Below are 25,876 nucleotides of genomic sequence, written 5' to 3' on the forward strand. Positions count from 1 at the left end.
GTGACCGTGTAGGTGTAGACAAAAAGTAGCAGAGCGATAACTGTTGCAACAGGCATCATGCAGATGATGTTTGGTGGAGTTACAATGTCGTCACTGATTGTTCTGAGGGCCATTAGGAGGCAACTTTCCTCGGGGCACAGGGTTGTCCCGAGGAGTACTGTTCCGACTTGCTGAAATTGTATGGTGGCCCTTATTTTCTGGAGGAAATCCGCCCCCAGAAGATTAAAGGGACAAGTCGGGCTAACGAACTGGGTCATGATGCCGCTGGGTGAGGTGATGGAAAGGGATTTTGTGATCGGGTTGTGTTGCACAACCCCCTCTAACCCCGAACACGGTAGATGAATGTTCGTGAGCCAGGATGGGAGGGCGGTGGTTTCACAGAGGACGCTGCGGGCTGCACCAGTGTCTACAAGAAATGAGAATCTTTCTCCAGCTACATTGTCACTCGAGGGGCGGGACCAGCAGGAGGAGTGTGAACCGCCATGTAGGTGTTATGCCCTCCCGGCACTAGCTTGCCGGTGTCCTATTGGTTGTCGGGGGGCGGTGAAATGCTTTCCTGCTGCTACTGTTGCTGCCGCCATTGCTGATAGGAGGACCAGAGGTGTTGACTGCGACAGTTCCTTTTTATATGTCCCAGTTTTCTACACCCATAGAAGGTACGTGTGGGGCGGTCCCCACTCTCCTCCCCTGACATGATGGCAATCACAGCCGTCCTGGTTCTCTTGTTGTTCCCTTCAAGTCCTTTGGCAACTTGTTCGAGTATGTCTATGGGTAAAGCCTTCCACTCGGGGCGACATGTGGTTAGTGCTTTGCTGATGTCCGGTCTCAGACGTGATAGAAGCCTCATGTGTACGGGCTCGTTCACGCTGAACCCCATGTCCCTATCATTTTGCGTGGATGACTGGTCAGCTAACTGCACCTACTATCTTTTCATCAGCAAGTTTACCTTTCTTCTCATCTAACAATGCTCTCCGGGTATCAACACAAAGAGTTTCCAAGTCTCATAATGTTTCTCCAACCTGGGTAAACACTTAGCGTTTCCTCTCTTGTCCGCCACGTACCCTTCGGGACACTTTTAGTGATGAGAGGCCGGGGTTATATTCGAATTTGCAATATTTCGCAAATATTTCATAGAATATTCCCAAATTTGAATATTCGTTAGGAGTAGTGTTAAATGCGAATTTTCGTAATATTATAAAACAAGAATATATAGGAATATAGCAAATTATTATATTATGAAAATTCTCATTACGAAAATTTGCAATCAACACTACTCCTAAAGTAAAAGATACTGCAGCGTCTCACTGGCCCACAAGCTAGAAGCAGGGAGGGATCATGTGCACTGATTAAAAAAGAAATGGAAATCTCGCTATATTGCTACATATTCTTGTTTTACAATATTACGAATATTCTAAAAACTCTAATATATAGCAATATAGCGAATATTTGAAAAAAAAAAGAATATAGAGCAATTTAGCTAATATAGTGCTATAATCTGAAGTTCAGATTGAAAAAAAATTGCAACTATTAATAAAAGATTATAGCGCTATATTAGCTAAATTGTTCTATATTCTTTTTTTTTTAAATATTCGCTATATTGCTATATATTCTTGTTTTAGAATATTCCGAATATTCAAAAAAAGTAATATAGTAGTTTTTTTTAGAATATTCGTCTTTTTTTTTTTATCTGTACAGTTGTTCCACTTTGGCATAATCCTCCCCGACAAGCGTCCCCGTCACCATGGGAACGCCTGGGGGTTAGAATATACCATCGGATCTGAGTTTTCACGATCTCTTTGATGCTCATTACAAAAATTTGCATTACGAAAATTCACAATCAACACTACTCCTAAAGTCTCATTGGGCCACAAGCTAGAAGCAGGGAGGGAACATGTGTACTGATTTAAAAAAAAAATTTGAATATTCAAAATTATAAATATATATCACTATAATCTAAATATTCGCAAATTTTTAAAGTGCCGATATTCGCTATAAAAATTTGCAATTCGAATATTCGTGATCAACACTAGACACTTTCAACATTTCCCATAATGTAATATCTCCTGGAGGCGTCTAGTCCGTAACCTGTGCTCCTGGACCACCTTCTTTGAGTCAGACACGTAGTACACCTTTGGTTCTGACCGCCTCCTCCCCTTCTCCTATCCGGACAGACGCCTCTGGCTGTCCCGCGACGTAGGCTAATGAGGTAGGCTTCCTTGTAACTCGCTAGTTTATACACAGGTACTCTGATACTCTAGATAAGGTAAAAGCAGAACTGTAATTTATTGGGTGGGGGCTTCACATTATACACCCTCCAGATTAGTGGGAGGAGGGGCTCACGTGGTTGGAATGTAAACAGGAAATAAGTGTAAGGCAGATGTATGAGAGACTCAGAGGGATTCCTGGCAGCTTCAAGATTTTGCTGCAAATAGTTTCAATCATAGAATGCATACTGGGGGTTGTCTCTCTGCATACTGGGGGTTGTCTCTCTGCATACTGGGGGTTGTCTCTCTGCATACTGGGGGTTGTCTCTCTGCATACTGGGGGTTGTCTCCCTGCATACTGGGGGTTGTCTCTCTGCATACTGGGGGTTGTCTCTCTGCATACTGGGGGTTGTCTCTCTGCATACTGGGAGTTGTCTCTCTGCATACTGGGGGTTGTCTCTCTGCATACTGGGGGTTGTCTATAGGACAGACACCATTTTGAAAGTGACAAGCAAGTGTCCAATATATTAATATATTCATTAACAGGAGCACTCTGCTTCTTAATATCACAATATCTAAGAGCACTCTACTTGTTATCATCACTATATATAAGAGCACTCTGCTTGTTATCATCACTATATCTAGGAGCACTCTGCTTGTTATCATCACTATATCTAGGAGCACTCTACTTGTTATCATCACTATATCTAGGAGCACTCTACTTGTTATCATCACTATATCTAGGAGCACTCTACTTGTTATTATCACTATATCTAGGAGCACTCTGCTTGTTATCATCACTATATCTAAGAGCACTCTACTTGTTATCATCACTATATCTAGGAGCACTCTACTTGTTATCATCACTATATCTAGGAGCACTCTGCTTGTTATCATCACTATATCTAGGAGCACTCTACTTGTTATCATCACTATATCTAGGAGCACTCTACTTGTTATCATCACTATATCTAGGAGCACTCTACTTGTTATCATCACTATATCTAGGAGCACTCTACTTGTTATCATCACTATATCTAGGAGCACTCTAGCACTCTACTTGTTATCATCACTATGTCTAGGAGCACTTTGCTTGTTATCATCACTATATCTAGGAGCACTCTGCTTGTTATCATCACTATGTCTAGGAGCACTCTACTTATTATCATCACTATGTCTAGGAGCACTCTACTTGTTATCATCACTATGTCTAGGAGCACTTTGCTTGTTATCATCGCTATGTCTAAGAGCACTCTGCTTATTATCATCACTATGTCTAGGAGCACTCTACTTGTTATCATCACTATACCTAGGAGCACTCTGCTTGTTATCATCACTATATCTAGGAGCACTCTGCTTGTTATCATCACTATATCTAGGAGCACTCTACTTGTTATCATCACTATACCTAGGAGCACTCTGCTTGTTATCATCACTATACCTAGGAGCACTCTACTTGTTATCATCACTATATCTAGGAGCACTCTACTTGTTATCATCACTATATCTAGGAGCACTCTACTTGTTATCATCACTATATATAAGAGCACTCTGCTTGTTATCATCACTATATATAAGAGCACTCTGCTTGTTATCATCACTATATCTAGGAGCACTCTGCTTGTTATCATCACTATATCTAGGAGCACTCTACTTGTTATCATCACTATATCTAGGAGCACTCTACTTGTTATCATCACTATATCTAGGAGCACTCTACTTGTTATTATCACTATATCTAGGAGCACTCTGCTTGTTATCATCACTATATCTAGGAGCACTCTACTTGTTATCATCACTATATCTAGGAGCACTCTACTTGTTATCATCACTATATCTAGGAGCACTCTGCTTGTTATCATCACTATATCTAGGAGCACTCTACTTGTTATCATCACTATATCTAGGAGCACTCTACTTGTTATCATCACTATATCTAGGAGCACTCTACTTGTTATCATCACTATATCTAGGAGCACTCTACTTGTTATCATCACTATATCTAGGAGCACTCTACTTGTAATCATCACTATATCTAGGAGCACTCTACTTGTTATTATCACTATATATAGGAGCACTCTACTTGTTATCATCACTATATTTAGGAGCACTCTAATTGTTATCATCACTATATCTAGGAGCACTCTACTTGTTATCATCACTATATCTAGGAGCACTCTGCTTGTTATCATCACTATATCTAGGAGCACTCTAGTTGTTATCATCACTATATCTAAGAGCACTCTGCTTGTTATCATCACTATATCTAGGAGCACTCTACTTGTTATCATCACTATATCTAGGAGCACTCTACTTGTTATCATCACTATGTCTAGGAGCACTCTACTTGTTATCATCACTATGTCTAGGAGCACTCTGCTTGTTATCATCACTATATCTAGTAGCACTCTACTTGTTATCATCACTATATCTAGGAGCACTCTACTTGTTATCATCACTATATCTAGGAACACTCTACTTGTTATCATCACTATGTCTAGGAGCACTCTGCTTGTTATCATCACTATATCTAGGAGCACTCTGCTTGTTATCATCACTATATCTAGTAGCACTCTACTTGTTATCATCTCTATATCTAGGAGCACTCTACTTGTTATCATCACTATATCTAGGAGCACTCTACTTGTTATCATCACTATGTCTAGGAGCACTCTACTTGTTATCATCATTATATCTAGGAGCACTCTGCTTGTTATCATCACTATATCTAGGAGCACTCTACTTGTTATCATCACTATATCTAGAAGCACTCTACTTGTTATCATCACTATATCTAGGAGCACTCTACTTGTTATCATCACTATATCTAGGAGCACTCTACTTGTTATCATCAATATATCTAGGAGCACTCTACTTGTTATCATCATTATATCTAGGAGCACTCTACTTGTTATCATCACTATATCTAGGAGCACTCTACTTGTTATCATCATTATATCTAGGAGCACTCTACTTGTTATCATCACTATATCTAGGAGCACTCTGCTTGTTATCATCACTATATCTAGGAGCACTCTGCTTGTTATCATCACTATATCTAGGAGCACTCTACTTGTTATCATCACTATATCTAGGAGCACTCTACTTGTTATCATCAATATATCTAGGAGCACTCTACTTGTTATCATCATTATATCTAGGAGCACTCTACTTGTTATCATCACTATATCTAGGAGCACTCTACTTGTTATCATCATTATATCTAGGAGCACTCTACTTGTTATCATCACTATATCTAGGAGCACTCTACTTGTTATCATCACTATATCTAGGAGCACTCTAGCACTCTACTTGTTATCATCACTATGTCTAGGAGCACTTTGCTTGTTATCATCACTATATCTAGGAGCACTCTGCTTGTTATCATCACTATGTCTAGGAGCACTCTACTTATTATCATCACTATGTCTAGGAGCACTCTACTTGTTATCATCACTATGTCTAGGAGCACTTTGCTTGTTATCATCGCTATGTCTAAGAGCACTCTGCTTATTATCATCACTATGTCTAGGAGCACTCTACTTGTTATCATCACTATACCTAGGAGCACTCTGCTTGTTATCATCACTATATCTAGGAGCACTCTGCTTGTTATCATCACTATATCTAGGAGCACTCTACTTGTTATCATCACTATACCTAGGAGCACTCTGCTTGTTATCATCACTATATCTAGGAGCACTCTGCTTGTTATCATCACTATGTCTAGGAGCACTCTACTTGTTATCATCACTATACCTAGGAGCACTCTGCTTGTTATTATCACTATATCTAGGAGCACTCTGCTTGTTATTATCACTATATCTAGGAGCACTCTACTTGTTATCATCACTATACCTAGGAGCACTCTGCTTGTTATTATCACTATATCTAGGAGCACTCTACTTGTTATCATCACTATACCTAGGAGCACTCTGCTTGTTATCATCACTATATCTAGGAGCACTCTACTTGTTATCATCACTATACCTAGAAGCACTCTGCTTGTTATCATCACTATATCTAGGAGCACTCTACTTGTTATCATCACTATACCTAGGAGCACTCTGCTTGTTATCATCACTATATCTAGGAGCACTCTGCTTGTTATTATCACTATATATAGGAGCACTCTGCTTGTTATCATCACTATATCTAGGAGCACTCTGCTTGTTATTATCACTATATCTAGGAGCACTCTACTTGTTATCATCACTATACCTAGGAGCACTCTGCTTGTTATCATCACTATATCTAGGAGCACTCTGCTTGTTATTATCACTATATCTAGGAGCACTCTACTTGTTATCATCACTATACCTAGGAGCACTCTGCTTGTTATTATCACTATATCTAGGAGCACTCTGCTTGTTATTATCACTATATCTAGGAGCACTCTACTTGTTATCATCACTATACCTAGGAGCACTCTGCTTGTTATTATCAGTATATCTAGGAGCACTCCACTTGTTATCATCACTATACCTAGGAGCACTCTGCTTGTTATCATCACTATATCTAGGAGCACTCTACTTGTTATCATCACTATACCTAGGAGCACTCTACTTGTTATCATCACTATACCTAGGAGCACTCTGCTTGTTATTATCACTATATCTAGGAGCACTCTGCTTGTTATTATCACTATATCTAGGAGCACTCTACTTGTTATCATCACTATACCTAGGAGCACTCTGCTTGTTATTATCAGTATATCTAGGAGCACTCTACTTGTTATCATCACTATACCTAGGAGCACTCTGCTTGTTATCATCACTATATCTAGGAGCACTCTACTTGTTATCATCACTATACCTAGGAGCACTCTGCTTGTTATCATCACTATATCTAGGAGCACTCTACTTGTTATCATCACTATACCTAGGAGCACTCTGCTTGTTATCATCACTATATCTAGGAGCACTCTGCTTGTTATCATCACTATATCTAGGAGCACTCTACTTGTTATTATCACTATATATAGGAGCACTCTGCTTATTATCATCACTATATCTAGGAGCACTCTGCTTGTTATCATCACTATGTCTAGGAGCACTCTGCTTATTATCATCACTATGTCTAGGAGCACTCTGCTTGTTATCATCTCTATATCTAGGAGCACTCTACTTATTATCATCACTATGTCTAGGAGCACTCTGCTTGTTATCATCACTATGTCTAGGAGCGCTCTGCTTATTATCATCACTATGTTTAGGAGCACTCTGCTTGTTATCATCACTATGTCTAAGAGCACTCTGCTTATTATCATCACTATGTCTAGGAGCACTCTGCTTGTTATCATCACTATGTCTAGGAGCACTCTGCTTATTATCATCACTATATCTAGGAGCACTCTACTTGTTATCATCACTATATCTAGGAGCACTCTACTTGTTATTATCACTATTACAGATGAGCGAATCGAAGTTGACTATGTGGAATTCTATCCAAATTTCAGGAAAATTTTTATTCGCACCGAAGCCGAATTTACTTACACTTGGCAACGAATCACATTTTTTCCTAAAATTACTGCTGTACGTGTTAGGACATGGAGCAAAGAACTGTGGGAACGAGGGATCACCACAATGCCATGCATGCAGCAAATCAGCAGCCAGCCCTGTGATGTCACAGCCCTATAAATAGCCTCAGCCATCTTGGATTCTGCCATTTTCCAGTATGCTTAGTGCAGGGAGAGATGTTACAGGCGCTAGGGACAGTGCGAGGAGAAACTTCACTGTGATGAAAAAGGGATTTACAAGTTCATGGAAAGATTATTCAAGGTGAAGGGAAACGATAGTGAGGCATCATCTACACTATAAAAGGAAAACAGGGTGCAATAGGAGAGTGTACAGCCTGGGTAATAGGGGCTTCGGTAGCAGACAGTCAGCGCAGAATGTTGGGGGGGAAATGCCATACTCGGCTGTGTGGCAATTTTTTGTTAAAGCACCATAGGAGGTGAACATGGCCATTTGCCAAATTAGTGGGCAGAAGGTGAAGCGTGGCCAGGGTTTTCACCCGTTGGAATTCCAGCCTCCATATTTTGGGCCGACTATACGAACAGAGAAAGGCCATAAACGATTTCTTGATGATCTAAGTGGACAGGAGTACTCCCCTGTGTAACTAACCCCAGCGTATGCGTGACACCTGCTGTTTGCTCGGGCCCTTTGAGGAGGCCACTTTATTTGTCAGTCGCCAGGACTACGAGATGAACAATGTCTTTCCACTGATTCATGTCCTGGAGCTCAGGCTGGCCAGGGGACAGGAAACGTGGCGACTACATCTCATAGCCAATTAAGCCCTGTGGGGGCTGAACTAGAGGAGGAGGAGGACATTTAAGCACAAGCAATGCATAGGGAAATGGGTGGTTTTTCTACACAGTTGACAGGAGAGGAGGAACATGAGCAGCCAGAGGAGCTACAGGGCAATGAGTCGGAGGACCCAGACACACCATGGCACTATGCAGTGGAGATGGAGGCAGGGAGTCGCTCCGAGTCACTTGTGCAAATGGCCCGATGCATGCTCACTTGCTTGAGTAGTGACAGCCGAATTGCCACCATTTAGCAGAGGGATGACTACCTGGCTCTCAACCATGTTAGACCCTCGTTACCAGTCCAAAATGAGGGCCTTTTTTACACCCACTGAAAGGGGAGGCAAACTGAACTACTATCGAGACATCCTATGTAGTCAGTTGGCCGCTGCCTATGTGCTTCATCACCAATCCTCAAATCCTCACGCATGTCTTACCGGGAGACCCTCTGCGCTCACGTTCCACTGCCATGGCTGCTGAAGGAGAAGGCAGGAGCAGTCAAGCTCCATTAGCAGCAACTTGAGTCTATACTTGCTGATGAGCAGCTTTCTTTACCCACCTAGTGAAGAAACTACTCACCAGCAACAGCAGCTAGACATAGAGCAGAACCTGAACCAGCAGGTTGTGGCATACTTGCTGTGCCACCCCACATCGAAGATCCCCTGGACTACTGGGTAGCCAAACTCTATTTGTGGCCACAACTGGACAAGTTTGCCCTGGACAAGCTTTCCTACCTGGCCAGCAGTGTGGCATCAGAGCGGTGTTTAGTGCGGTGGGGGCCATAGGTACCCCAAGGGGAAATCGCCTGTCCACCAAAAATGTGGAGAAACTGACCTTTGTGAAGATGAATCAGGCATGGATCAGTCAGGATTTTTAAACACCAGTGCCTTATGCATCAGACTAGATCATCCATGGTGCCACACCTACACTTTGACAAAAGAGACCTGTTTCTTCTGTCTACCTGCTTCAACTACTATTCTGATGCTGCCATCCGCCTGCTGCCAGGTGCTCCTACTGCCACCCATCATCTTAAGCTGGTACTGGTTTTCCCCCCCACCTCCCCTCTTCTCATGCTGCTGCCACTTTAACATTATGTCATTCGGCCACTCTGTGGTCTTCTCATGCTGCTTCCACCTCAACACTATGTCACTGGGCTACTGTGTCGTCTCCTCATGTTGCTGCTTTTTTAACACTAAGTCACTGGGACACTTTGTGCTCTTCTCCTACTGCTGCCACCTCAACATTATGTGGTCTACTAATGCTACTGCTACCTCAACATTATGTCACTGGGCCACTCTGTGGTCTCCTCATGCTGCTTCCACCTCACCACTCTGTGGTCTCCTCATGGTGCTGCCACCTCAACACTATGTCACTGGACCACTCTGTGGTCTCCTCATGCTGCTGCCACATCACCACTCAGTGGTCTTCTCATGCTGCTGCCACCTCAACACTATGTCACAAGGCTACTCTGTTGTCTTCTCATGCTGCTGCCACCTCAACACTATGTCAATGGGCCACTCTGTGGTCTCCTCATGCTGCTTCCATCTTAACATTATGTCCTGGGCCACTCTGTGGTCTCCTCATGCTGCTCCCAAGTCAACACTATGTCACTGGGCCAATCCGTGGTCTCCTCATGTTGCTGCCACCTCAACACTATGTCACTGGGCTACTCTGTGGTCTCCTCATGCTGCTGCCACCTCAACACTTTGTCACTGGGCCACTCTGTGGTCTCCTCAAGCTGCTGCCACCTCACCACTCTTTGGTCTCCTCATGCTGCTGCCACCTCACCACTCTGTGGTCTCCTCATGCTGCTGCCAAGTCAACACTATGTCACTGGGACAATCTGTGGTCTCCTTATGCTGCTGCCACCTCAACACTTTGTCACTGGGCCACTCTGTGGTCTCCTCAAGCTGCTGCCACCTCACCACTCTTTGGTCTCCTCATGCTGCTGCCACCTCACCACTCTGTGGTCTCCTCATGCTGCTGCCAAGTCAACACTATGTCACTGGGCTACTCTGTGGTCTCCTCATGCTGCTGCCACCTCCACACTTTGTCACTGGGCCCCTCTGTGGTCTCCTCATGCTGCTGCCACCTCACCACTCTGTGGTCTCCTTATGCTGCTGCCACCTCAACACTACGTCACTGGGCCACTTTGTGGTCTCCTCATGTTGCTGCCACCTCAACACTATGTCACTGGGCCACTCTATGGTCTCCTCATGCTCTTGCCACCTCACCACTCTGTAGTCTCCTCATGCTGCTGCTACCTCAACACTATGTCACTGGGCCACTCTGTGGTCTCCTCATGCTGCTTCCACCTCACCACTCTGTGGTCTCCTCATGGTGCTGCCACCTAAACCCTATGTCACTGGGCCACTCTGTGGTCTTCTTATGCTGCTGACACCTCACCATTCTGTGGTCTCCTCATGCTGCTGCCACATCACCACTCAGTGGTATTCTCATGCTGCTGCCACCTCAACACTATGTCACAGGGCTACTCTGTTGTCTCCTCATGCTGCTGCCACCTCACCACTCTGTGGTCTCCTCATGGTGCTGCCACCTCAACACTATGTCACTGGACCACTCTGTGGTCTCCTCATGCTGCTGCCACATCACCACTCAGTGGTCTTCTCATGCTGCTGCCACCTCAACACTATGTCACAAGGCTACTCTGTTGTCTTCTCATGCTGCTGCCACCTCAACACTATGTCAATGGGCCACTCTGTGGTCTCCTCATGCTGCTTCCATCTTAACATTATGTCCTGGGCCACTCTGTGGTCTCCTCATGCTGCTCCCAAGTCAACACTATGTCACTGGGCCAATCCGTGGTCTCCTCATGTTGCTGCCACCTCAACACTATGTCACTGGGCTACTCTGTGGTCTCCTCATGCTGCTGCCACCTCAACACTTTGTCACTGGGCCACTCTATGGTCTCCTCAAGCTGCTGCCACCTCACCACTCTTTGGTCTCCTCATGCTGCTGCCACCTCACCACTCTGTGGTCTCCTCATGCTGCTGCCAAGTCAACACTATGTCACTGGGACAATCTGTGGTCTCCTTATGCTGCTGCCACCTCAACACTTTGTCACTGGGCCACTCTGTGGTCTCCTCAAGCTGCTGCCACCTCACCACTCTTTGGTCTCCTCATGCTGCTGCCACCTCACCAGTCTGTGGTCTCCTCATGCTGCTGCCAAGTCAACACTATGTCACTGGGCTACTCTGTGGTCTCCTCATGCTGCTGCCACCTCCACACTTTGTCACTGGGCCCCTCTGTGGTCTCCTCATGCTGCTGCCACCTCACCACTCTGTGGTCTCCTTATGCTGCTGCCACCTCAACACTACGTCACTGGGCCACTTTGTGGTCTCCTCATGTTGCTGCCACCTCAACACTATGTCACTGGGCTTCTCTATGGTCTCCTCATGCTCTTGCCACCTCACCACTCTATAGTCTCCTCATGCTGCTGCCACCTCAACACTATGTCACTGGTCTTCTCTGTGGTCTCCTCAGGCTGCTGCCACCTCAACACTATGTCACTGGGCTTCTCTGTGGTCTCCTCATGCTGCTGCCAAGTCAACACTATGTCACTGGGCCAATCTGTGGTCTCCTTATGCTGCTGCCACCTCAACACTATGTCACTGGGCTACTCTGTGGTCTCCTCATGCTGCTGCCACCTCCACACTTTGTCACTGGGCCCCTCTGTGGTCTCCTCATGCTGCTGCCACCTCACCACTCTGTGGTCTCCTTATGCTGCTGCCACCTCAACACTACGTGACTGGGCCACTTTGTGGTCTCCTCATGTTGCTGCCACCTCAACACTATGTCACTGGGCCACTCTATGGTCTCCTCATGCTCTTGCCACCTCACCACTCTGTAGTCTCCTCATGCTGCTGCTACCTTAACACTATGTCACTGGGCCACTCTGTGGTCTCCTCATGCTGCTTCCACCTCACCACTCTGTGGTCTCCTCATGGTGCTGCCACCTAAACCCTATGTCACTGGGCCACTCTGTGGTCTTCTTATGCTGCTGACACCTCACTATTCTGTGGTCTCCTCATGCTGCTGCCACATCACCACTCAGTGGTATTCTCATGCTGCTGCCACCTCAACACTATGTCACAGGGCTACTCTGTTGTCTCCTCATGCTGCTGCCACCTCAACACTATGTCAATGGGCCACTCTGTGGTCTCCTCATGCTGCTGCCATCTTAACACTATGTCACTGGGCTACTCTGTGGTCTCCTCATGCTGCTGCCAAGCAACACTATGTCACTGGGCTAATCTGTGGTCTCCTCATGCTGCTGCCACCTCAACACTATGTCACTGGGCTAATCTGTGGTCTCCACATGCTGCTGCCACCTCACCAATCTTTGGTCTCCTCATGCTGCTGCCACCTCACCACTCTGTGGTCTCCTCATGCTGCTGCCAAGTCAACACTATGTCACTGTGCTAATCTGTGGTCTCCTCATGCTGCTGCCACCTCAACACTATGTCACTGGGCCACTCTATAGTCTCCTCATGCTGCTGCCACCTCACCACTCTATGGTCTCCTCATGCTGCTGCCACCTCAACACTATGTCACTGGTCTTCTCTGTGGTCTCCTCAGGCTGCTGCCACCCTGCCACCTCAACACTATGTCACTGGGCTTCTCTGTGGTCTCATGCTGCTGCCACCTCACCACTCTGTAGTCTCCTCATGCTGCTGCTATCTCAACACTATGTCACTGGGCCACTCTGTGGTCTCCTCATGCTGCTGCCAACTCACCACTCTGTGGTCTCATGCTGCTGCCACCTCAACACTATGTCACTGGGCCACTCTGTGGTCTCCTCATGTTGCTGCCACCTCAACACTATGTCACTGGGCCACTCTATGGTCTCCTCATGCTGCTGCCACCTCACCACTCTATGGTATCCTCATGCTGCTGCCACCTCAACACTATGTCACTGGTCTTCTCTGTAGTCTCCTCAGGCTGCTGCCACTTCAACACTATGTCACTGGGCTTCTCTGTGATCTGCTCATGCTGCTGCCACCTCACCACTCTGTGGTCTCCTCATGCTGTTCCCACCCTCCCCACCCCATGAATGGCCAACTATTTATCCTTTTTGGCCTGGTTGACATCATAATTTATTTGACCCTTCTTCTGTTCTGTCAGAAGGAAGGAAAAATGAGACGCACAACAGATCCTGTGTCACAGCCTATGGTGTACGCTGTGACACTGTTGCCACATTTGCTGTTGCCGGTGGCAACGTGTTGCTGTTTTGGCATGTTATGGCAGTGTCACGGGTTTTGCTGTGTGCGCCGTGACTTGCTTGTCACTCATGCTGTTGCCTTCCCTTTTGCTTGTGTGTGCAATTTCCCTTGAAGTTGTGTCTTCCTGCTGTGTGGTGTGCGTGGGGTTAATTCACTGGCTGGCACAATGTGGTGAGTTGGGTGTGGTCTCAGGTCCCTTTATATCCTTTGGCCTTGAGACTGAGATCAGATGTTTTGTCTGCCTTGCATGTGAGATGCTTTCTCTGTGCATGGATGAGATCTGAGGGCCATCCAAGTTTGACATACTGTCACAGTGGGGAGTGGGGGAAAAAAAAAACACTGTACAATGTCACCAATTTCTAGGCCATAGGCAGGGAAACGGGAGCTGGTCACCTCCTAAAGCTTCCCTCAAGCAGCCCTAGTCTCCTGGCTGTATGAGCCGCCTTTAATGGTAAGCGGGCTCATACCCACGAATCTAGAAGTCTAGGAATCCCTGCATCACCCTTAACATCGTGACAGGGCAGAAACCTCCTGTTCATCCATCACCACAGATGAAAGGCGTCTCCAGAGGACCAGTAGCTGACAGGGAGAAAGACAGAAGGCAGCAACTGCACGGCAGGTAAGTACACAGTGTAACAACAGAACACAAGCAACAACCAACACTCACCTGCCGCAGCAGAGATGGAAAGACGGCACCATCTACCCGGACCTCCATGCGAACACCGGATGCACGGAAGCTCCAGGCAGCGCTGCATATAGGCTTATGGTTCACCCCTCCGGGAAACCAGCCCCCTTTCGGAGGTAACACACAAAAGGGGAAAATGTCAAACGTCCATGCAGGCCAGTACACACCTACATGAAACAAACACCCAGACGTATAACAAACCTCCAACTCAAGCCCACACCATAAACTACACACCAGGAGGGGAAGGAAGACAAGGAGGAAACACTCAGTATGACATCGCAGAGGACATTGCTGAGAACATCGATGTCAAACTTGGATGGCCCTCAGATCTCATCCATGCACAGAGCAAGCATCTCACATGCAAGGCAGACAAACCAACTGATCTCAGTCTCAAGGCCAAAGTATATAAAGAGACCTGAGACCACAGCAAACTCCAGCCAGAGAATTAACCCCATGCACACCACACAGCAGGGAGACACAACTTAAAAAGGAATTGCACACACAAGCAAAAGGCAACAGGTTGCCGCAGGCAACAGCATGCGTGACAAGCAAGTCACGGCACACACAGCAAAACCCATGACACTGCCACAACAGCAACACGTTGCCACCGGCAACAGCAAGTGTGGCAACAGTGTCACAGCGTACACCATAGGCCGTGACATCCTGTCTATGAAGCAGCTATAAGACCTATATGACATGGTCCCGATTTTGTATCAGAATTGGCTTCTGATTTGGTGGCCAAAAGCAGGAGTGGGTACAAAACACAGAAGACATGAGAGTATCCCATCCACGTGTCATCTCTGTTTTGGATCCACTCCTGTGTTTTTGGCTTTACCAATACTGATGGATTACTGACCAGATGCTGACGGAGTGACAGCGGAGGCTCCACAGACAGGATCCGTTTCTTGGGGGTTATTGTTCTGACGGATCAGAGGAAGGGCTAAATAATCAGTGACATCATAACAACCTTACTGCTGACCCCCTCTCCACTCTGTCGGGGGCTCTACTTGTATAAGGGGTTAATAGAACAGGTTCTGTAGACATCTATGTGGAATCAGCTGATGGCGGTGTAAGAGGAGTGCGCTTCTTCTTGGCGCTAACATCGACCTGTGAGGCTGAGGTCACACTGGAGTTATTTGGTCAGTTTTGGCCCCGTGACTGCCCTAATAAGTGACGTGTGCAGTGATTCTAAGAGCGACGCCTGTCATCTGCATGTCATACGGACTCACAGTATTATCTCACTACCACAGCAGACTCCCTATGTGTGTTACTGCAAGGCACAGTGTTCTACACCGCTATACAGGCGCAGTGCTCTACACCGCTATACAGGCACAGTGTTCTACACCGCTATACAGGCACAGTGTTCTACACCGCTATACAGGCACAGTGTTCTACACCGCTATACAGGCACAGTGCTCTACATCGCTATACAGGCACAGTGTTCTACACCGCTATACAGGAACAGTGCTCTACACCTCTATACAGGCACAGTGCTCTACACCGCTATACAGGCACAGTGTTCTACACCGCTATACAGGCACAGTGTTCTACACCGCTATACAGGAACAGTGCTCTACACCTCTATACAGGCACAGTGTTCTACACCGCTATACAGGCACAATGTTCTACACCGCTATACAGGCACAGTGTTCTACACCTCTATACAGGCACAGTGTTCTACACCGCTATACAGGCACAGTGTTCTACACCGCTATACAGGCACAGTGTTCTACACCGCTATACAGGCACAGTGCTCTACACCGCTATACAGGCACAGTGCTCTACACCGCTATACAGGCACAGTGTTCTACACCGCTATACAGGCACAGTGCTCTACACCGCTATACAGGCACAGTGTTCTACACCGCTATACAGGCACAGTGCTCTACACCGCTATACAGGCACAGTGTTCTACACCACTATACAGGCACAGTGCTCTACACCGCTATACAGGCACAGTGTTCTACACCGCTATACAGGCACAGTGCTCTACACCGCTATACAGGCACAGTGTTCTACACCCGCTATAGAGGCACAGTGCTCTACACCGCTATACAGGCACAGTGTTCTACACCACTATACAGGCACAGTGCTCTCACCGCTATACAGGCACAGTGTTCTACACCGCTATACAGGCACAGTGCTCTACACCGCTATACAGGCACAGTGCTCTACACCGCTATACAGGCACAGTGTTCTACACCACTATACAGGCACAGTGTTCTACATCGCTTAACAGGCACAGTGCTCTACACCGCTATACAGGCACAGTGTTCTACATCGCTTAACAGGCACAGTGCTCTACACCGCTATACAGGCACAGTGCTCTACACCGCTATACAGGCACAGTGGTTCTACACCGCTATACAGGCACAGTGCACTACACCGCTATACAGGCACCGTGCTCTACACCGCTATACAGGCACAGTGTTCTACACCACTATACAGGCACAGTGTTCTACACCGCTATACAGGCACAGTGCTCTACACCGCTATACAGGCACAGTGTTCTACACCGCTAGACAGGCACAGTGCTCTACACCACTATACAGGCACAGTGCTCTACACCGCTATAACAGGCACAGTGCTCTACACCACTATACAGGCACAGTGTTCTACATCGCTTAACAGGCACAGTGCTCTACACCGCTATACAGGCACAGTGCTCTACACCGCTATAGCAGGCACAGTGTTCTACACCACTATACAGGCACAGTGTTCTACCCGCTATACAGGCACAGTGCTCTACACCGCTAGACAGGCACAGTGTTCTACACCGCTATACAGGCACAGTGTTCTACACAGCTATACAGGCACAGTGTTCTACACCGCTATACAGGCACAGTGTTCTACACCGCTATACAGGCCAGTGTTCTACACCGCTATACAGGCACAGTGTTCTACACCGCTATACAGGCACAGTGTTCTACACCGCTATACAGGCACAGTGTTCTACACCGCTATACAGGCACAGTGTTCTACACCGCTATACAGGCACAGTGTTCTACACCGCTATACAGGCACAGTGTTCTACACCGCTATACAGGCACAGTGTTCTACACCGCTATACAGGCACAGTGTTCTACACCGCTATACAGGCACAGTGTTCTACACCGCTATACAGGCACAGTGTTCTACACCGCTATACAGGCACAGTGTTCTACACCGCTATACAGGCACAGTGTTCTACACCGCTATACAGGCACAGTGTTCTACACCGCTATACAGGCACAGTGTTCTACACCGCTATACAGGCACAGTGTTCTACACCGCTATACAGGCACAGTGTTCTACACCGCTATACAGGCACAGTGTTCTACACCGCTATACAGGCACAGTGTTCTACACCGCTATACAGGCACAGTGTTCTACACCGCTATACAGGCACAGTGTTCTACACCGCTATACAGGCACAGTGTTCTACACCGCTATACAGGCACAGTGTTCTACACCGCTATACAGGCACAGTGTTCTACACCGCTATACAGGCACAGTGTTCTACACCGCTATACAGGCACAGTGTTCTACACCGCTATACAGGCACAGTGTTCTACACCGCTATACAGGCACAGTGTTCTACACCGCTATACAGGCACAGTGTTCTACACCGCTATACAGACACAGTGTTCTACACCGCTATACAGGCACAGTGCTCTACACCGCTATACAGGCACAGTGCTCTACACCGCTATACAGGCACAGTGTTCTACACCGCTATACAAGCACAGTGCTCTACACCGCTATACAGGCACAGTGCTCTACACCGCTATACAGGCACAGTGTTCTACACCGCTATACAGGCACAGTGCTCTACACCGCTATACAGGCACAGTGCTCTACACCACTATACAGGCTCCCTGCCGAATAGTTTTTTTTAACAGGATTCGCCGCAAATAAATTCATATTCAATCAAATTTTTTTGATATTCGCTCATCTCTAATCACTATATCTAGGAGCACTCTGCTTTTTATCAGCACTATATCTAGGAGCACTCTACTTGTTAGCATCACCATGTCTAGGAGCACTCTACTTGTTATCATCACTATGTCTAGGAGCACTCTGCTTGTTATCATCACTATATCTAGGAGCACTCTACTTGTTATCATCACTATATATAAGAGCACTCTGCTTGTTATCATCACTATATCTAGGAGCACTCTGCTTGTTATCATCACTATATCTAGGAGCACTCTACTTGTTATCATCACTATGTCTAGGAGCACTCTGCTTGTTATCATCACTATATCTAGGAGCACTCTGCTTGTTATCATCACTATGTCTAGGAGCACTCTGCTTGTTATTATCACTATATATAGGAGCACTCTGCTTATTATCATCACTATGTCTAGGAGCACTCTGCTTGTTATCATCACTATATCTAGGAGCACTCTGCTTGTTATCATCACTATATCTAGGAGCACTCTACTTGTTATCATCACTATATCTAGGAGCACTCTACTTGTTATCATGACTATGTCTAGGAGCACTCTGCTTGTTATCATCACTATATCTAGGAGCACTCTACTTGTTATCATCACTATGTCTAGGAGCACTCTGCTTGTTATCATCACTATATCTAGGAGCACTCTGCTTGTTATCATCACTATGTCTAGGAGCACTCTACTTGTTATCATCACTATATCTAGGAGCACTCTACTTGTTATCATCACTATATCTAGGAGCACTCTGCTTGTTATCATCACTATATCTAGGGGCACTCTACTTGTTATCATCACTATGTCTAGGAGCACTCTACTTGTTATCATCACTATATCTAGTAGCACTCTACTTGTTATCATCACAATATCTAGGAGCACTCTACTTGTTATCATCACTATATCTAGGAGCACTCTACTTGTTATCATGACTATATCTAGGAGCACTCTACTTGTTATCATCACTATGTCTAGGAGCACTCTGTTATCATTACTATATCTAGGAGCACTCTACTTGTTATCATCACTATCTATAGGAGCACTTTACTTGTAATAATGACTATATCTAGGAGCACTCTGCTTGTTATCATCACTATATCTAGGAGCACTCTGTTTGTTATTATCACTATATCTAGGAGCACTCTGCTTGTTATCATCACTATATATAAGAGCACTCTGCTTGTTATCATCACTATATCTAGGAGCACTCTGCTTGTTATCATCACTATATCTAGGAGAACTCTACTTGTTATCATCACTATATCTAGGAGCACTCTACTTGTTATCATCACTATATCTAGGAGCACTCTGCTTGTTATCATCACTATATCTAGGAGCACTCTACTTGTTATTATCACTATATCTAGGAGCACTCTACTTGATATCATCACTATATCTAGGAGCACTCTACTTGTTAGCATCACTATATCTAGGAGCACTCTATTTGTTAGCATTACTATATCTAGGAGCACTCTACTTGTTATCATCACAATAACTAGGAGCACTCTACTTGTTATCATCACAATAACTAGGAGCACTCTACTTGTTATCATCAATATATCTAGGAGCACTCTACTTGTTATCATCACAATAACTAGGAGCACTCTACTTGTTATCATCAATATATCTAGGAGCACTCTACTTGTTATCATTACTATATATAGGAGCACTCTACTTGTTATCATCAATATATCTAGGAGCACTCTACTTGTTATCATCACAATAACTAGGAGCACTCTACTTGTTATCATCAATATATCTAGGAGCACTCTACTTGTTATCATTACTATATCTAGGAGAACTCTACTTGTTATTACTTTATCTAGGAGCACTCTACTTGTTATCATCACTATATCTAGGAGCGCTCTGCCTATTATCATTACTATGTCTAGGAGCACTATGCCTATTATCATCAATATATCTAGGAGCACTCTGCTTGTTATCATCACTATATCTAGGAGCACTCTGCTTGTTATCGTCACTATATCTAGGAGCACTCTGCTTGTTATCATCACTATATCTAGGAGCACTTAGCTTGTTAGCATCACTATATCTAGGAGCACTCTGCTTGTTATCATCACTATATCTAGGAGCACTCTGCTTATTATCATCACTATATCTAGGAGCACTCTACTTATTATCATCACTATATCTAGGAGCACTTAGCTTGTTAGCATCACTATATCTAGGAGCACTCTGCTTGTTATCATCACTATATCTAGGAGCACTCTGCCTATTATCATCACTATATCTAGGAGCACTTTGCTTGTTATCATCACTATATCTAGGAGCACTCTACTTGTTATCATCACTATATCTAGGAGCACTCTGCTTGTTATTATCACTATATCTAGGAGCATTCTACGTGTTATCATCACTATATCTTGGAGCACTTTGCTTGTTATCATCACTATATCTAGGAGCACTCTATTTGTTAGCATCACTATATCTAGGAGCACTCTACTTGTTATCATCACTATATCTAGGAGCACTCTACTTGTTAGCATCACTATATCTAGGAGCACTCCGCTTGTTATCATCACTATATCTAGGAGCACTCTGCTTGTTATCATCACTATATCTAGGAGCATTCTACTTGTTATCATCACTATATCTTGGAGCACTCTAATTGTTAGCATCACTATATCTAGGAGCATTCTACTTGTTATCATCACTATATCTAGGAGCACTCTACTTGTTATCATCACTATATCTAGGAGCACTCTACTTGTTATCATCACTATATCTAGGAGCACTCTGCTTGTTTTCATCACTATATCTTGGAGCACTCTATTTGTTAGCATCACTATATCTAGGAGCATTCTACTTGTTATCATCACTATATCTTGGAGCACTCTACTTGTTATCATCACTATATCTTGGAGCACTCTATTTGTTAGCATCACTATATCTAGGAGCATTCTACTTGTTATCATCACTATATCTTGGAGCATTCTATTTGTTAGCATCACTATATCTTGGAGCATTCTATTTGTTAGCATCACTATATCTAGGAGCACTCTGCTTGTTATCATCACTATATCTAGGAGCACTCTGTTTGTTAGCATCACTATTTCTAGGAGCACTCCACTAATTATTATCACTATATCTAGGAGCACTCTACTTGTTATTATCACTATATCTAGGAGCACTCTACTTATTATTATCACTATATCTAGGAGCACTCTCCTCGTTAGCATCACTATATCTAGGAGCACTCTACTTGTTATCATCACTATATCTAGGAGCACTCCACTTATTATTATCACTATATCTAGGAGCACTCTACTTGTTAGCGTCACTATTTCTAGGAGCACTCCACCTATTATTATTACTATATCTAGGAGCATTCTGATTGTTAGCATTACTTTTTCTAGGAGCACTCCACTTATTATTATCACTATATCTAGGAGCACTCTACTTGTTAGCATCACTATATTTAGGAGCACTCTGCTTGTTATCATAAATATATCTAGGAGCACTCTACTTGTTATCTTCACTATATATGGGAGTACTCTACTTGTTATCATCACTTTATTTAGGAGCACTCTACTTGTTATCATCACTATATCTAGGAGCACTCTAGTTGTTATCATCACTATATCTAGGAGCACTCTACTTATTATCATTAGTATATCTAAGAGCACTCTAGTTGTTATCATCACTATATCTAAGAGCACTCTAGTTGTTATCATCACTATATCTAGGAGCACTCTACTTATTATTATCACTATATCTAGGAGCACTCTGCCTATTATCATCACTATATCTAGGAGCACTCTGCTTGTTATCATTACTTTATTTGGGAGAATTCTACTTGTTTTCATAAGTATATTTAGGAGCACTCTACTTGTTTTCATAAGTATATTAAGGAGCACTCTACTTGTTATCATCAGTATATTTAGGAGCACTCTACTTGTTATCATAAGTATATTTAGGAGCACTCTACTTGTTTTCATAAGTATATCTAGGAGCACTCTACTTGTTATCATAAGTATATTTAGGAGCACTCTACTTGTTTTCATAAGTATATTAAGGAGCACTCTACTTGTTATCATCACTATATCTAGGAGCACTCTACTTGTTATCATCACTATATCTAGGAGCACTCTACTTGTTATCATCACTATATCTAGGAGCTTTCTACTTGTTATCATTAGTATATATAGGAGCACTCTACTTGTTATCATTAGTATATATAGGAGCACTCTACTTGTTATCATCACTATATCTAGGAGCACTCTGCTTGTTATCATCACTATATCTAGGAGCACTCTGCTTGTTATCATCATTATATCTAGGAGCACTGTACTTATTATTATCACTATATCTAGGAGCACTCTACTTGTTAGCGTCACTATTTCTAGGAGCACTCCACCTATTATTATTACTATATCTAGGAGCACTCTGATTGTTAGCATTACTTTTTCTAGGAGCACTCCACTTATTATTATCACTATATCTAGGAGCACTCTACTTGTTAGCATCACTATATTTAGGAGCACTCTGCTTGTTATCATAAATATATCTAGGAGCACTCTACTTGTTATCTTCACTATATATGGGAGTACTCTACTTGTTATCATCACTTTATTTAGGAGCACTCTACTTGTTATCATCACTATATCTAGGAGCACTCTACTTGTTATCATTAGTATATCTAAGAGCACTCTAGTTGTTATCATCACTATATCTAGGAGCACTCTACTTGTTATCATTAGTATATCTAAGAGCACTCTAGTTGTTATCATCACTATATCTAAGAGCACTCTAGTTGTTATCATCACTATATCTAGGAGCACTCTGCCTATTATCATCACTATATCTAGGAGCACTCTACTTGTTATCATCACTATATCTAGGAGCACTCTGCTTGTTATCATTACTTTATTTGGGAGAATTCTACTTGTTTTCATAAGTATATTTAGGAGCACTCTACTTGTTTTCATAAGTATATTAAGGAGCACTCTACTTGTTATCATCAGTATATTTAGGAGCACTCTACTTGTTATCATAAGTATATTTAGGAGCACTCTACTTGTTTTCATAAGTATATCTAGGAGCACTCTACTTGTTATCATCACTATATCTAGGAGCACTCTACTTGTTATCATAAGTATATTTAGGAGCACTCTACTTGTTTTCATAAGTATATCTAGGAGCACTCTACTTGTTATCATCACTATATCTAGGAGCACTCTACTTGTTATCATCACTATATCTAGGAGCACTCTACTTGTTATCATTAGTATATATAGGAGCACTCTGCTTGTTATCATCACTATATCTAGGAGCACTGTACTTGTTATCATCACTATATCTAGGAGCACTCTACTTGTTATCATCACTATATCTAGGAGCACTCTAGGACACACTATTAGGATATACTATATACTACGGCGGTCACTTAGTACACTATGCACTGTATGATATGACACACTATTAGGATATACTATACACTACGGCGGTCACTCAGTACACTATACACTGTATGATATGACACACTATTAGGATATACTATATACTACGGCGGTCACTTAGTACACTATGCACTGTATGATATGACACACTATTAGGATATACTATATACTACGGCGGTCACTTAGTACACTATGCACTGTATGATATGACACACTATTAGGATATACTATACACTACGGCGGTCACTCAGTACACTATACACTGTATGATATGACACAAGTACAGTCTATTACGCTATATCTGTCTGTATACATATAGACGTACACACCGCAATAAACACCATGCACAATCCCCTTCCTCCCCGCACACTTACTATACAGTGCACTTACACACATATAAATGCCAGCTACCCACCCGCCTGGCTACAAATGTTGGCACTGCAAGGGTTAATACTTAAGATTGGTGGGTTAACACAGGGTCAGGGCCGGTTCAGGGCTACAGCAGGTATAGAGCAGCAGTGAAGGGGTTAACGCACTGCTGTAGGGGTACAAGGCGGGGGCAGTTCAGTCGGGGCAGGGGTCAGCAGGGAATTTCAAGGGTAATATGGAGGGTATGGCAGGGAAAGTGTTAACACCATCAGAAAGGGTTAACGCAGGGTCAGGGCTGGTACAGGGCTACAGCAGACTGCAGCAGGGGATCAGGCAGTGAAGGGGTTACCGCTGCAGGGGAGCGGAGGGTATCCGGGGTGGCTATTGGTGGTTCAGGGGTTAATACTTAGCCGCCAGTGCCCCTCTCTAGGGCGTTACTGCTGGTACCAGGAGAGATCCTCGCTTTCCTGGGGATGGTTCTCCCTCCTCCATGGGGCGGCATGCACTCCACTGACGCCCACCCACCACGTGGGCCTCTCTTTGTGCTGAAGACCCTCCCCCCCCCTAGTCCCAAATGCTGGAAGTAGGGGGTGGAAACAGGTTTATCATGTCTCTGGTTAGAAAGCCCCTGACAGACGGTGCGAGGGTCTGCAATCTCCTTGTCCTGAGGCGACCGGCAAACGGGACCCTCCTAAGAGACGCGGAGGAGACACCGATCAGCACCAGTATTCCTCTAAACATGGGGATGAGCTGTTACTAATATGGAATCCCTCTACATATATATGTACGTGTGCAAATACAGGGGCAGACACACATATCTATATATACACACTCACATATACAGTACAGACCAAAAGTTTGGACACACCTTCTCATTCAAAGTGGTTTCCTAGCAGATCTTCTACCATGAAGGCCTGAGTCACACAGGCTCCTCTTAGCAGTTGTTCTAGAGATGTGTCTGCTGCTAGACCTCTGGGTGGCATTGACCTGGTCTCTAATCTGAGCTGCTGTTAACCTGCGATTTCTGAGGCTGGTGACTCGGATGAACTTCTCCTCCGCAGCAGAGGTAACTCTTGGTCTTCCTTTCCTGGGGCGGTCCGCATGTCAGCCAGTTTCTTTGTAGCGCTTGATGGTTTTTGTGACTGCACTTGGGGACACTTTCAAAGTTTTCCCAATTTTTCGGACTGACTGACCTTCATGTCTTACAGTAATGATGGCCACTCGTTTTTCTTTACTTAGCTGCTTTTTTCTTGCCATAATACAAATTCTAACAGTCTATTCAGTAGGACTATCAGCTGTGTATCCACCTGACTTCTCCACAACGCAACTGATGGTCCCAACCCCATTTATAAGGCAAGAAATCCCACTTATTACACCTGACAGGGCACACCTGTGAAGTGAAAACCATTTCAGGTGACTACCTCTGGAAGCTCATCAAGAGAATGCCAAGAGTGTGCAAAGCAGTAATCAAAGCAAAAGGTGGCTACTGTGAAGAACCTAGAATATGACATATTTTCAGTTGTTTCACACTTTTTTGTTATGTATACAATTCCATATGTGATAATTCATAGTTTTGATGCCTTCAGTGCGAATCTACAATTGTCATAGTCATGAAAATAAAGAAACTCTTTGAATGAGAAGGTGCGTCCAAACTTTTGGTCTGTACTGTACCTGGGGCATCACATACAGGGGACATACACTTGCCATATGGGG

At 44.3% G+C, this 25,876-nt stretch overlaps 1 protein-coding gene across 1 annotated transcript in view; it reads left to right on the forward strand.

The window, feature by feature from the left end:
- LOC122923284 (glycine N-methyltransferase-like) overlaps positions 1-25,876 on the forward strand; it is a 52,227-nt gene that overhangs the window by 19,926 nt on the left and 6,425 nt on the right. The window lies entirely within an intron of this gene.

Source organism: Bufo gargarizans, unplaced genomic scaffold (assembly GCF_014858855.1).
Source record: "Bufo gargarizans isolate SCDJY-AF-19 unplaced genomic scaffold, ASM1485885v1 original_scaffold_1447_pilon, whole genome shotgun sequence".
Lineage (NCBI taxonomy): Eukaryota > Metazoa > Chordata > Amphibia > Anura > Bufonidae > Bufo > Bufo gargarizans.